General features: G+C 34.3%; 1 protein-coding gene across 6 annotated transcripts in view; it reads right to left on the bottom strand.

Annotated features, from left to right (window-relative positions):
• The window catches only part of LSAMP (limbic system associated membrane protein), a 1,652,779-nt gene that overhangs the window by 327,495 nt on the left and 1,311,160 nt on the right, over positions 1-14,124 (bottom strand). The gene's annotated exons all lie outside the window — the stretch shown is intronic.

The raw sequence follows: 14,124 nt of genomic DNA, 5'->3' as shown, positions 1-14,124 counted from the left end.
TATGTAGTAGCATTTTGTGATTTTCATTTAGTTCCACTGACTTGGCCATTCTTAAAGCAAAATCACATTTTAAAAAATCAATTTTATTGATAAATATTAATAAAGCATAAATTTATCCAAAGTGTACAATCAATGGTATTCAATATAATTACATAGTTGTTCATTTGTCTTTTCAATAATTTTTAGAGCATTTTTATTATTTCAATAATAAGACTAATGAAAAAAACCAAAAAACAAATTCATTGCCTCTCCATCTCTCTATTCTTCCCCTGCTGTACATAGCTGCTTCATCTCTCTAGTTTATTTGTATTTATATTTTTCGACAATTTCTTATACATACATATCACCCATATTTTTATTTTACATGAGCATTCACTATGTTATACAGTCCCATGGTACAGTTTTTAGCTTTCCTTCTCATAATATACATGACCTTAGACTTACCCTTTCAACCATTATCATACCCATATAAATAGCTCTGTGAGTTACCAACACTATTGGTATCCCAGAAGAAGAAGAGGATGGAAAAAGGACAGAAAGAATATTTAAAGAAATAATGGACAAAAACTTCCCAACCCTTATGAAAGACACAAATATCAATATCCAACAAGCACAATGCACCCCAAAGAGAATAAATCTGAATTGACTTACCCTGAGACACCTAAAACAATTATCAGAGATAAAGAGAGGATGCTGAAAGCAGTGAGAGAAAAGTAAAGCATCACATACAAGGGAATCTTGATAAGATTAAGTGCCAACCTCTACTCAGAAACCATGGAGGCAAGAAGAAAGTGATATGATATATTTAAAGTACTGAAAGAGAAGAACTGCCAGCCAAGAATTCTGTATCTGGAGAAATTCTCCTTCAAAAATGAGGGTGAGTACAAAGTCTTCACAGACAAACAAAAACTGATCATGTATGTTACCAAAAGATCAGAATTACAAGAGATTACAGAGATGTTGCAGCCTGAAAGGAAAAAACAAGGGCAAGAGACTTGGAGTAGAAAGTAGAAATGAAGATTCTTAAGAAAAGTAAATTAAAGGGTAAAAGGACAAACAATAGTAAAATATGACAACAGAAAGTCAAAGGACAAAATAGATGAAGTAAGTAATGCCTTTACAGTAATAACAACAAATGTTAATGGCTTGAACTCCCCAATCAAAAGACATAGACTAATAGAATGATTAAAAAATATGAGCCATCTGTATAGGCTGTCTATAGGAGACTGATCTCTGACATAAGGACATAATCAGGTTAAAAGTGAAATGTTGGAAAATGATACTCCATGCGAATAGTAACCAATAAAAAGGAAAGAAAAAAGAGCTGTAGTAGCAATACTAATATCACACAAAATAGATTTTACATGCAAAACTGTTAGAAGGGATGAAGAAAGTTATTATATATTAAGAAAAGTGACAACTCACAACGAAGAAATAAATATTTATGCACCTAGCCTGAGTGGCTCAGGGTTCATCAGGCACACACTGGCAAAACTGAAGGGAGAAATAGATGTCTCTACAATAATATTAATAGTTCAATACAACACTTTCAGTATTGGATAGAATATCTGGACAGGGGATAAATAAACAGAGAACTTGTATAATATAATAAATGAATGAGACCTAAAGGACATCTATAGAGTATTGTACCTCAAAACAGCAGGATATACATTCTTTTCAAGTGCTAATGGATACTTCTCCACGATAGACCATATGTTGGGTCACATGGCAAGACTTAATAAATTTAAAAGATTGCAATTATACAAAACACATTCTCTGATCATAATAGAATTAAGCTGGAAATCAATAATGGACAGAAAAGGGGAAAAGTCATAAATATATGGAGATTAAAGACTCTTGAATAATCAGTGGGTCAAAGAAGAAATTGCAAGAGAATTCAGCAAGCATCTTGAGACAAACGAAAATGAGAACACAACATATCATCACTTATGGGACACTGTAAAGGCATGCTGAAAAAGAAATCTGTAGCCTGAATGTTTACATTAAAAAAAGAAGAAAAAGCTAAAATTGAAAATCTAACTGCACACCTGGTGGAACTAGAAAAGGAAAAGCAAATGAATCCTAAACCAAGCCAAAGGAAAGAAACAGTAAAGAATGGAGCAGGAATAAATGAAATCAAGAACAAAAAACAAGAGAGAGTTTTTTAAAAAGCATAGAAATTGGTTCTTTAAGAGGATCAACAAAATCAACAAACCCTTAGCTACAGTGACAAAGCAAAAAAGAGAGAAGATGCAAATAAATAAATCAGAAATGGGGTGGGGCATTACCACTGACCCCACAGAAAAAGGAGAGATCATAAAAGGATACTATGACCAACTGTACGTCCAAAACTAGACAATGTAGATGAGATGGACACATTTCTAGAAACTCAAAAATAGCCTACATTGACACTAGAAGAAATAGAAGACCTCAACAAACCAATCACAAGTGAAGAGATTGAAACAGTCATCAAAAACCTCTCAAAGATGAAAAGCCCAGGACCAGATGGCTTCACAGATGAACTGTTTTAATTATTTTTGGTTTAATTATTTTATCTTCAGTAAATAGGCTAGTCTCTAGCAGTACAAGTATTCCTGTTTTGATAAAATTTGAAAAAATGTACTGGCTGTTTATAGCTATTCTTCCTAATCAATTTTATAAATTTACTGTAATTGTAATCAAAGCTCTCCAAAGTAATTTTTAAATATGTAAAAAAATCCATTTATCTTAGGGAAAATTTTTATCTTTATAACTATTTGTGTTTCTACTAAAAAATTAAGTATTTCATTTCCATTAAGAAACAACAAACTCTATTCTTTCAGGTAAATTGGTATCAATTTCTGCATTGAAGTTCACATTACAATTCATTATACAATTCATTTTTAAATGTTTTAAAAATTTTTGCAGTTTTCTAGATGGCCATATTAGTATATTTTATAAGTGTTTAATATAATTAAATATAAAAATATTTATCTTTTTATTCAGATAACTAGGAAACTTATCAAACCATTATTAATGTTAGTATTTTTCTCATTAATTTATAAGGACTTTTAGTTAGCAATCAGATTAGCTGGGTATAGTGATAATTTAATTTATTTCATTTCCATTCCATTTTCTTGTCCTATTGCACTGACCAGAACTTGAATAATGATGTTCAATAATAATGATGATGGTTGATTTTCTTTTCATTCCTCACTTTAATTATTATTGAAGTTACCCATCTTTTTCATGTTAAGAAAGATACTTTCTCCACTTCGCTTACTAAATTTGTAAGTACTTTTAAAAATTGAGAAGGGAAGTTGAATAATATCATTTGTACTTTTGCTTGTTATTGAATTGTCTCATGATGTTTTCTACTTTGGTCTTTGGAGATATATTTTATTAATACATTTCTTCATAATGAATTATCCTTGAAAATATTCTACTTGATTATGATATAATTAATGTTTGGTATAATTTTTGATTTTATTCACTTGGTTTTATTTTTATTACTTGCCTTAATCATTGTATGTGTTTTATACTTAAGTTTTGAAACAATTCAAATATACAGAAAAATTTCAAGAATAATATAAATAACTCCCATATACCCTTTACTCAGGACTCCATTTAAGTTTTGTCAATTGTTCCAGTAATGTATTTTCTAACAAAAGGTTCCAATCCAGGATAACGTGCACACAGTTTTCATATCTCTGTAGTCTTCTTCAATCTAGGGCAGTCCCTATGTCTCTCCCCACTTTCACGACATTCACATTTTTCAAGATTACGGGTCAGTCTTACAGAATGTCTTCATTTTGGATGTGTTCAAATTTTCTAATGATTACGCTCAGGTTTTGGCAGACATAACACAGAAATGACATTCTGTTCTGCTCTTTGTAGCCTAGTGTTTGGCACATGATGTCAATTTACCCCATTAATGTTAGTGTTAACTTTGATTACTTGATTAATGTGGTGTCTGCTATTTTTTTCCACTCTTTTCTATTATTTTTTTTTGTGTATTTAATAAATGCTTTATGGGGAACTATTTTGAGATTATGTAAAATTCATTCTTTCTTTCATGTTCAACTACTAGTTTTAGAGTTTACTGATTTTTCTTGTCTGAATTAATTATTTCACAATGGTTGCCAAATGATAATTTTCTAATCCCCTACTTCCTTCCATATTTATTAGTCAGCCATCTACTGTAAGGAAGAGCTTTATATTTCTTTTATTTAACAATTATCTTTAAATTTACTATTAGTATTATATTAGCATTATAATATCTATTATTTATTTTTATGCCCAAATGTCCTAAAGTTGGCCAAAGGAAATGTCTTTCAAAGGGCTTGCATGTACTTTTGGCATGTGTCACTATTCTTTTAGCATTTATTTACTTCCTGGCACACACAAAAAATGTTCCAGCCTCATATTTTTTTTTCCTTGCTCCAGTCTGGAATCATCCATTTCTTCAGGTAGCCCTTACTTCTTTTATTAGAATATTTTAAAATCAAGATCTGGGTGCTCTAGATGCTCATTGCTATTGGGATGTCACTGCTCAGGGCCCTCTGAGTAAACAGTTCTAGGAAATATATACACACAGTTAAATCTATATTTGTCTATATCTATCTAATCATCTGTCTAATCAATCTATCAATCTATATAATGTATCATCTACTGAAAATCATGAATATGTACTAATATGTACCGATTTCAATCCAACATCACAGGGTTCATTTTAGATTTTGCCCTTTCTATATTTGTACTTCTCCAGCAATGAAAAACTGGTTATCCTTATCCTCAATATATTTTATTTGCTCAATTCCCCTGAATGTAGTAGCAGTCCTAACTCTCCCAGAGTGCCTCCACACTAGGATGCTGTATCAGTCATCCAAAGGGGTGCTGATGCAAAGCACAAGAAATCTGTTGGCTTTTATAAAAAGTATTTTTTGGGGTAGACGCTTATAGTCACAAGGCCATAAAGCATAAGTAATTTCTCTTACCAAAGTCTGTTGCCAGGTGCTGGAGCAAGATAGATTACTGGTCTCTGCAAAGTTTCAGCGTTCCTTCTCTTAAGGCTTTGTGATCCCAGCCCCTTCATTTCTCAGCTTCAGGTTAGCATAAGGCTTGCCTCTCTTACTGGGGCTCATTTCTCTCTAGGCTCAGCTGCTTACCCTCTCTACAAGGCCTGCTATAAACCATCAGGCAAACAGCTTGTCTCTCTTCCTGGGGCCTCTGCCATGTCTAATGGAGCCTTCTCTCTTTCCTCGCATATCTGCTTCTCTGTGTTTACTTCCTGGAGCTCTAGCATCAAAAACTCCAAACTCTCTCCTCTGCCATGTTTTTTTCTCCATGAGTCCCTGCCCACCAACACCCACTGATGTGGCCAAATCAAAACCCCAATCTTAATTTAATCAAGTAAAAATGAAACCTATGAACCTAATACAATCTAATATGCCCAGAGGAACAGACCAGTTTGCAAACATAATCCAATATTTATTTTTGGAATTCATAAACAACGTCAAATTGCTAGAGATGCTCTTCTTGCATATTCCCTGATCCTTGCAGTGGTGCCGCCATTCATAGAAACCTTCCAAGGGTGGCCCGTGGAGCAGGTTATGCTGCTTTCCCACTACAGCCAGCCTGCCTAATAACTTCTTGACTATCAAGAAAGGAAGAGGCCTTATTGTGTTTTTCATACCTAATTTATTAGTTACTCAGGCAGACCTAGCAATTAGTGAAATTTCAAGACAACCCATATCATTCAGGAGACTGTTATGCAAAAATAAATGTTATAAATAAATGGTGTGCAAAAATAATAAACTGAAAACAATGAAAGTACCTATATACTGATAAAAATCTCTAAAATAAATATATACCATATTTATTTATATTTTAAATATTTGAATTTAAAAAGTTACCTTTAATATTTTTAACAGTACAGCTTTATTTCAATAATGTATAGAACACATAAATATGACAGGTGATGATGTATGCTTGTTTATAGTATTATTTACAATATTTGAAAGAGTAGCTATTCTTACTTTAATAGTTAAGGTAAAATTTCTGTGTAAAACTAGCATATCTGTAAGTAGCCACATATGAAATTACGTAAATATAAGCAAAAATAATTTGTGGCACAGATTGGATGTACCTACAATATCTAGCAGATGCATATCCAATATGGAATAAATTCCCACCCCCAAATTCTTCCTAATTTCCTTTTAAATTTTTATCATAAGGTATTAAAATCTTTATTTGTACAATTATTTAAGATTTGCATATAGCTGAAAATTCCCTGATCCTTTTTCTTTAAGCAGCTTTCTGGAAAGAAGACTGAGTTTTTGCATTGAGCCAACTCCTGTATTGGTACTAAAATAACTTTGTCTGTCTTCCTTTATTTTCTCTCATTATCAAGAAGGACAAATGCAATTTAGAGTAGAAAGCATGTGGATATAAGGGGTTGATTTTTTTTTTCTTTTTTGAGGTGCTAGGTCCAGGGATTGAACCTGGGACCTCGTATGTGGGAAGTCAATGTTCAAACACTGAGCCATGTCTGCTCCCTGATTTGTTTTAATAACTAAAATGTGGGCTGTAGATATGAGAGAAAGTCTGGGTATAGCAGTCAGTTATCAGTGAATAGGCTTGATTAAGATAAAAGTTGAAGCCCATCTTGTATGGGGAATATAAAATATATAAAGTAAGCTTCCTAAATATTTTAGCCTGAAAGTTTCACTTCTCCCCATTATATTAGCTGTCTAGTTGTGGAAGTGGATAGTGATTTCTTAAAGGTTTAAACTTGACAAATTAACGGCAAATCAAGGGGCTATTGCCTAAAAATTTAAGTTGAAGAGTAGGAAAATTAGTACACTTAAGTGTGTAAAATCTAAATGGGAATTTCAGCTAACCATTAAGATTCTTGATAATCAATAGAATTACCCCTGGGATCAAACCTAAAGAAAATTCTAAATTCCTATTTTATTAGAAATAATTAAATCTAAATATTAGATTCATTTAGAAATCCTTAAACAATTGTGGGAGTGTTCTTTCATTATCTATGGTAAGGGTTACTGGTGCAGGGTATCAGTGGCAGGGGATATGTGGGGAGGGATACACCTGGGGCATGTCTCTATGGAATAAGAATGTGTTCATATCATCAGAGTGTTGTCTCATTGGTGAAGACCTACACAATGACCAACAAAATATTAAACTCCCATCCTGGGGAGTCCAGCTACATTCTCAAATAGAGGGGCAAGAAACTTAGAGTATATAGGCAGTGATATTAATGCTTGTACTTAATGAACCTTATTCTTATAAAACTGACACTAGGCCTAATAATAACGAATGCCTAAGAATTACCTACTGAACACCTCTTTGTTACTCAAATGTGGTCTCTCTCTAAGCCAAACTCAGTAAGTAAAATCCCCCTGATGTTGGACATGGCTCCCAGGGATAAGCCTCCCTGTCCCAAAGGGATTAATACCAAGCACCAACCAGCGATGCATTTGGAAAATGACCTTGACCAAAAGGGGGAAACATTAAATACAAAGTAGTTTGTATGGTGAAGAGATTTCAAAGTGAATCAAAAGGCATTTTAGAGGCTATGCATGTCTCAGGCAGATTTCACTAAATGCCACAATAAAGAAAGCCTCAGATGGGGGTGTCCAGAGGACTCCAGAGACATCAGACACTTTAGGCAAGGCACACAACCCTATGAAATCAGAACCCCATCCATGGGCCTTATAATGGAATATATGATAATCTATTTCCCCAAGATAACAGAGTTATCTGTTATCCCAACATATGATTCTTCCACCCCTTTTATTTGGACCATACCCATTAAATATACCCATACCCATTAAATATATGTCCCAGAGACTTAAGTCTTTGGTCTGTTCATATGCTGGTTGAGCCCTGAATCTCAGAATAGTTGTGGCCAACATATTCTCCAGTTCATCAGACTCACCCAGGACAACTAACAAAATGATGATGGCCAACCCCCAACCACAAAAAACAGAGTCTCTACAACTGCAAGCAAAACAGCTCCTCCTAACTGCCCCCCATAAGATCTAAGTCCCTCTTAATCTGAAGCACAGTGGGCATCATCATTCCCAAATCCTTAAGATTGAGGAAAGAAAAAATATAAGGGGGGAAACACAACATTGATATAAAGACAGTGGTTACCAGAGTTCTGAGGGGAGGAAGAGGGAAAAATAGGGAAGACAGAGAGCATTTTGAGGACATTGGAATTGTTCTGCATGATTTTACAATGATGGATACAGGCCATTACACATTTTGTCAAAACGTATTATATATTGCAAAGTGCAAACCATAATGTAAACTATAAGCCTTAGTTCGTAGCAATGTTTCAATATTTGTTCATCAATTATAACAAATGTATGACAGTAGTGTAAAATGTTATTTTAATTTTTTTTTTCCTTTTAAAGAAGATTTGGATTACATAAATGATACATCAAAAATGTAAGGAATTCCCATATACCTCCTCCTCGTCCCACACTTTCCCTCATTAACAACATCTTTCATCATTTTTTATTGGCTTAATTAAGATAATTATGCTATAAATTTCCTGACAAGGGATGGAGATATTCTCAATATCCTTGTATGTGTTTTATGTCAAAATGGTGAGTAACATCTCAGGGATTATATTTAATATTATAGTCAAATTTAAGTATTTATTTAAAATGGGATTTGGAAACTGTGATATTTTTCTTAATTCTGATTTTAGTATATGCAAATTAGGCCATTTCTAAAACAATGTTCACCAAATTAAAATAGCACGAAAAGAGAGCAAAAGGCTCAACATGGAAACTATCCCTCTAATATGTATACCTACCTTCAGAATGAGGCAATGAATACATTGAAAATGATAAAACATGTAAGGTACGATGAATGAAATATTTTTTGAAAGATTCACATTTTAGAAATATTGTCTTTAGAAATTTCCTTTGTTTTCACATATACATGGAAATACTTAATGTTATAACTTAAAAAAAAATTTTCCTACTTTTTGGAGTGGCTATTTCCAAGATTCATGAACATGAAATTCATCTGTTTACAATGAGTTTGCAGGTATATTTATTTTATCATTTTATTTTGGGTTTAATTTTTACTATGACAAGGCTCTAATATTTTCCCTGCAGAATCTTAGATGCAATTTGATGCAGTGTAATACAGGAGAATGAGCAGGCAGACAGCAGCAGTAAATCCCTATCATTGATTGCTTATATTCTTAAAATAGTAGTTCTTAATTTTTAGTATGCATCTAAATCACTTGGAGAGCATGCCATTTGTGCAAATTTTGGCTCCATCCTCAAAGATTTTGATTCAGTTATTCTGGGAGTGGTTCTCAAGGATTTGCATTTTGATAAGTATAATAAAACCAAAACATTGACTCTTTTGAAAATTAGGCAAGGATAACATGTAGAGAAACATTGCCTTAGCATGTATACCTCCATCTGCAGCATGACCAGGAAATATAAGAGGGGAACCTTTGGAAAAGAGATGGACTTTATTAATGGAAAGGATGCTGGAGTACCTTGTTTATATTATGAAGTTATGGGTGATGTTTCCTGAATCTTTGAGCTTCAAATTTTTAAAGGAGGTAATGAGGAAACCATTAAAAGAGCTGGCTTTAGATATAGGTTCTCATTATTTATTAACTATATCAAATTCATGTTTATATATAGGGTAGCCTAAATTTCTGCAGTTGCAGCTTTTAATAACAACTAATTACAAATGATCCCAAAGGTTAATATATTGCTTTGTACATTTATTGATGCAAATATATGACTTGTGTACCTCATGAGACATGTGTGTGGGGTTGTCACTTAGCTAAAAGACTGAGTTTAGCGAACAAACAGCATTTTAATTTTAACAACATAGAGTTTTCTGTATGTAACAACAATGATGAACTGATAAGAGCATATATTTTTCCTGAAAAAGTATCACCAAAGAAGAAAGAAAATATTAGAGTGGAGGAAATATATATTTATGTAAAGGTAAAGAAGTCTTCTGGACAAAATGGGATGCAACAGAAGGAAGGTGTCCAAACACTCCCAAGTTTCTAAGTTGGAAATTTTTGAAGTTTATGGAAGATTTCTACTATTATTTTTCATCTTTGATGTTTAAAAGGGAGAGTTTGGGAGAAATGAAAAGATTTTCTTTACATACAACCATGACAGGTAATCAGTCTTGGAAAGTTCTAAAAAGTTACCATGAAAGTTATGGTACATACAAATCTACCTGTTTCCTGTCTCATGAACAACACAATTATATATCTAGGAGTAGTTCTAGGCTGTGACACTATCTGAAATTGAATGAAATAATGCAGAATTACTTTGCCATATGATCTTAAAAGTGCACTATTCATTTAGAGCAGTGGTTCTCAAAGTGTAGTCCCTTAGACTAGAAGCATCAGCAACACCAGGTAAATTGTTGGAAATGCAAATTATCAGAACCACCCCCTGACCTACTGAATCAGAAATTCTGGGCTAGGTTCTAACAATCTAAAAGTTAATCAACCTTCAATGTGATACTAATGTACACTGAATTTTCTCCTCAAGCATCCTTTATAATTGCCAGGTGAAGATTTAAAGTGATGCTAGTTGAAGAGACTCCCCAGAATCTTGAAGAGGAAATGTTAAAGACTAGGTGTTAAGGGAAAGCACAGTTGACCAATAGACTGGAGGGACCCAAAATAAATAACTAAAGGGACTACTTAAAGGGCAACCAGCAGTGAGTGTCTCAGAGCAGCAAGCTGCTTATGCTGAAGCTCCTCTCCTCCCCTTCCCTAGGACAGGAATCAGTCTTTTGGGAACTTAGGTGAATCATCACCATTATCATCATCTTAGTCATGTTCATCTATTGAGATAGTATGTCTATGCTCTAGGCACCATGCTAGAGGCTTACATAAATCATCTAATTTAAGCCTTACAATAAATTCAGGAAAGTTTTCCAAAAGTGGAGAATTAAAAATTTTACAGCTGACAAAACTGAGGCCTAGAAAGGTTAAGTAGCTTACCCTGAAGTTTATTTAGGTGGTACGAAAGGAACTTGGGATGTGAATCAGGCCGTGTGACTGAAAGCCCACTTTCTTAACCACTATTCTTTAGTGGTATCTCCTACACCTTCGAGCTAAAGCTATTCTCACCATTGGGTAAGGAGGAAGAGCACAGAATTTATTTAATACCAGGCTGGATTTGTAAAAGACATGGAGAGTGACCAAGGCAGGAACTGTAAATGTAAAAAGACCTACAGATTCTGATGGAAGGTTTGGGGGAGGGAAGCATACCAGCCATACCTAGAAACAGAATTTTTGATGTGGTAAAAAACGTGTACAATTTTTCAGTACAAACTACAGCCAAGAATGATCCTTGTATTGAGCTTCCGTCCCAGGATAGAGTTGAGGCATGCAGTGTGTTAGAAAGAAATCTCCTTCTGGAAGAAAATAAGGCTCACCCGATTGTGGAAAAGAAAAGAATTTATTCTCAATCTTGCAGGAAGGGGCGCACAACCAGAAAACGTAGCTGGTGCCTGAACAAAGAAAAATGACACAATTTATACCCCTAAGCCTAGCACACAAGCCTTTCCTCTGTTTGTTTCTGCATAGACTGGATACTTCAGAAGTTACAGCCGATCCGAGAAGATCTAACTTTCCTGCACAAAAGTTTGTGATTAACCGCTTCACCATCACATTCCAACCATTTTAATTTTTACCTGCCCCCCTTTGCCAAATAAGGAATGGAATTTCGTGCTGAATTGGTATTGACTTAGCTCTTTCTTGGGCATCTTTTTTACTGCCTATAGGACTGGCTTAAGCTGGTTTCCTTTGTTGCGGTTTAACCCAGGAGTGGGAGACTGAGACAATAGACTGCCAGGTTACATTAATCAATATTTTCTTCTTTTATGTGAAAACTAAACTAATCTTCATTTCTTACAAATGGAAAGCAGTGATGAAATAGGAGGAATGGAAATCCCAGCCTCACCACCAAGCTAGGTGTCCCCAAGGGAATATGGTTCAGTTATCCGGTGCTAGAAAACAAATGTATACCTCCATACAATTGTCCAAAAAACTCCCCTCCCTGATTCAGACTCAAGAAAGGGACAATCATTCCTTCATGCCATTTCAAGTACAAGCTTCACTGATCCTTTTCTCTTTCAAAGTAATGCAGTAAGGAGGAAATACAATAATGTTTTGAATCAGACAGATATGGCTTGAAATCCTGTCTTAATCCAATAGGGAACCTTGGCCAGATTCTTATCCTCTCTGAACTTTAATGTTTGTATATTTATAATAACAATAGTGATATTATTAGAATCAAATGATACAATGAACACACTTTAACTGGCATTTAGTAGATTATTTCCTGTTCCTTAATAGTAAGTTAAATTTAATTTTACTATAACTGGCATAGCAGGGAGGTCACACAGCACGATTTAATCCAGTTCTAGTTCTCACTCTCTTGGCATGGTCTTGTTTTTATCAAGTGTGCAAAGACAAAAAGGGAAAAAGGAGGAGGGGTTTCGGACATTTGGTGCTAAAAACTTTGATTTAAATATAAATATAATGGCCCTTAAAATCATAGCAAAATTTTTCCATTTCAATGGAAATTACTTGGAATCTTAGGTATCTATGGCTTCAGTCTATTCCAAATACTCTCTGTAACCTTGAGCAAATAATCTAAATTTAATGAACCTCTGTTTCCTCATCTGAAATGAAAGAATAAAATACTCAGATTGTCCTAATTTTATTCCATAAAGGACAACACATGATTTCTAGTTGTGGTCTCTAGGGGCTTTCCAATGACATTAAAGACAGTAAAGGTATTAAAATTATATAGAAATATATTATAATGTAAAGCTGATCATTAGATAAAATCTGTTCTAAGAGACCTGAATAAACTACTTAGTTATCTCTCCCCACCTGCCATGCCATTGAATTAGGTAGAAATTCTTCTGTTTTGATGTGTGTGTTGTGTGTGTGAGTGTATGTGTGTGTTTTGAGGGAGCTAGCAAATGAATTCATTTACATATTTACATATCTCTAGTCACACACATTAAATGGGTTGCCAGGGATCTGAAGCTTAGTTTCTCTTGTTAATGAGCTTAAGTACTCTCTACTAAACTAGAGGAAAAATCCTATTCTTTATCTTTTTTAGGAACTTTACAAGCCAGTAGACATGCCTTTTAGAAGCAATAAAATGAAGCTGTCAGCCATTGCAAATGGACCAAGATAGAGGTCACATGACTAAGCCGCCCCTGCACCAGACAGTCTCTGATGTATTTTATTCCAGTTTCAATCTATTAATCAGAGGAGTTGGGAGAGCAATAATTTAAACGGTGCAATAATCAATTCCATAACACATTAATAGACACTACAGTCAAACTTTGCTACACCACTGAATGCATTGGAATCTTGACGGGAGCCCTAGGGCCATGCCTAATTTGCATTAAATTTACATAAAATTGTAAATCAAGAATACATGAACACAGCCCTAATATTTGTTACTGCTCAGATCTTTCTTGATAGATGGATTGAAACTGCTCGTGGTTTGACTTAGTTTGCAATAAATTGTGCAGTTGATGAGCTTTGTTCTCATTCTGCAATTACAGGGGAAAGGACTTGAGAGAGTTAAAGTTTTGGGGCATATGTATGATATTTAGGGTTTTCTTTCTGTAAAATCATGACTCAGATGTGCCCTAGGAAACTCTAATCTAGAAGGAGATTGTCCCCAATGACTGTAGAACCTTGTCACTGGATTTCCTCACAAATAACATGCCATTAAATGGAGATGCAAACTACACAGAAAGTTGGGCAGCTGAGATATGTCAAGGCCTCTGGAAATTTTTATTTTCCCAAAAAAACATTTACTTTTATAGAAACATATAATTAAGTCCTCAGGATGTGGACAGATAAAATTAAACAGATGAAATTAAACTTTAAATTCAGTAGTTATCCAGTACCTAACAAGGTTATAAAGAGGACCTCACATGGTTATCAGCATTCTGTCTGTTCTTGTGACCCCACTTTACCTTGTTCCAATAGCTGTAGCCTTTGCTGTGTGTTTTATCACTCAGGGCTAGAAGGAAACATTCTCACCAAGATTACTGGCTCATTGTGGCAAGGGTCCT

Source organism: Dasypus novemcinctus, chromosome 4 (genome assembly GCF_030445035.2).
Source record: "Dasypus novemcinctus isolate mDasNov1 chromosome 4, mDasNov1.1.hap2, whole genome shotgun sequence".
NCBI classification, from domain to species: domain Eukaryota; kingdom Metazoa; phylum Chordata; class Mammalia; order Cingulata; family Dasypodidae; genus Dasypus; species Dasypus novemcinctus.
The sequence above is the reverse complement of the archived record's forward strand: the minus strand, read 5'-3'. Positions and strand labels throughout refer to the sequence as shown.